We start from the raw sequence: 1,111 nt of genomic DNA, 5'->3' as shown, positions 1-1,111 counted from the left end.
AAGCATGTCAGAAGGACACTTTTTGGTCAACTGTTTGTATCTTTCCCAAGCTTTATAGAGGGATTCACCATCTTTTTGTTTGAAGGTTTGAACATCCACTCTAAGCTTGCTCAGCTTTTGAGGAGGAAAGAACTTGGCTAAGAAAGCCGTGACCAGCTTATCCCAAGAGTTCAGGCTATCTCTGGGTTGAGAGTCCAACCACACTCTAGCTCTGTCTCTTACAGCAAAAGGGAAAAGCATGAGCCTGTAGACTTCAGGATCTACTCTATTAGTCTTAACAGTATCACATATCTGCAAGAATTCAGTTAAGAACTGAAAAGGATCTTCAGATGGAAGTCCATGAAACTTGCAGTTCTGCTGCATCAGAGAAACTAATTGAGGTTTAAGCTCAAAATTGTTTGCTCCAATGGCAGGAATGGAGATGCTTCTTCCATGTAAATTGGAATTAGGTGTAGTAAAGTCACCAAGCATTCTCCTTGCATTATTGTTATTGGGTTCGGCTGCCATCTCCTTTACTTGTTCGAAATTTTCAATCAAGTTGTCTCTGGATTGTTGTAGTTTAGCTTCTCTTAGTTTTCTCTTCAGAGTCCTTTCAGGTTCTGGATCAGCTTCAACAAGAATGCCTTTTTCTCTATCCCTGCTCATAAGAAAGAGAAGAAAAAAAGAAAAGAAGAGAAATCCTCTATGTCACAGTAAAGAGGTTCCTGATTGTTAGTAGAAGAAAAGAAGAAGAGAAAAATCTGAACTCAGAAAGAGAGAGAGAGAGGGTTCGGATTTTTGGTGGGTGAGGGAGAGATGTTAGTAGATGAATAAATAAATAGAGTGAGATGAGGAAGAAGGTGAATTTTCGAAAATTATTTTTGAAAAAGAGTTAGTGATTTTTGAAAATGGTTTTTTTTTTTTTTGAAAAATGTTAGTAATTTTCGAAAATTAAAGTCAGAATTTAAAATAATTAGTTAATTAAAAAGAAATTTTGAAAAAGAGGGAAGATATTTTCGAAAATTAGAGAGAGAGAGTTAGTTAGGTGGTTTTGAAAAAGATAAGAAACAAACAAAAGTTAGTTAGTTAGTTGAAACAAATTTTGAAAAGATAAGAAGTTAGGAAGTTAGAA

At 35.3% G+C, this 1,111-nt stretch overlaps 1 non-coding gene across 1 annotated transcript; it reads left to right on the top strand.

The window, feature by feature from the left end:
* LOC148565069 (small nucleolar RNA R71) lies at positions 1–108 on the top strand. Its single transcript, XR_015884981.1, has one exon. It is a non-coding gene; the product is annotated as a small nucleolar RNA R71 (small nucleolar RNA).
* The last annotated feature ends 1,003 nt before the right edge of the window (positions 109–1,111 follow it).

This window comes from Arachis ipaensis, chromosome B5, assembly GCF_059453495.1.
Source record: "Arachis ipaensis isolate K30076 ecotype BB chromosome B5, ASM5945349v1, whole genome shotgun sequence".
Classification (NCBI taxonomy): Eukaryota; Viridiplantae; Streptophyta; class Magnoliopsida; order Fabales; family Fabaceae; genus Arachis; species Arachis ipaensis.
The sequence above is the reverse complement of the archived record's forward strand: the minus strand, read 5'-3'. Positions and strand labels throughout refer to the sequence as shown.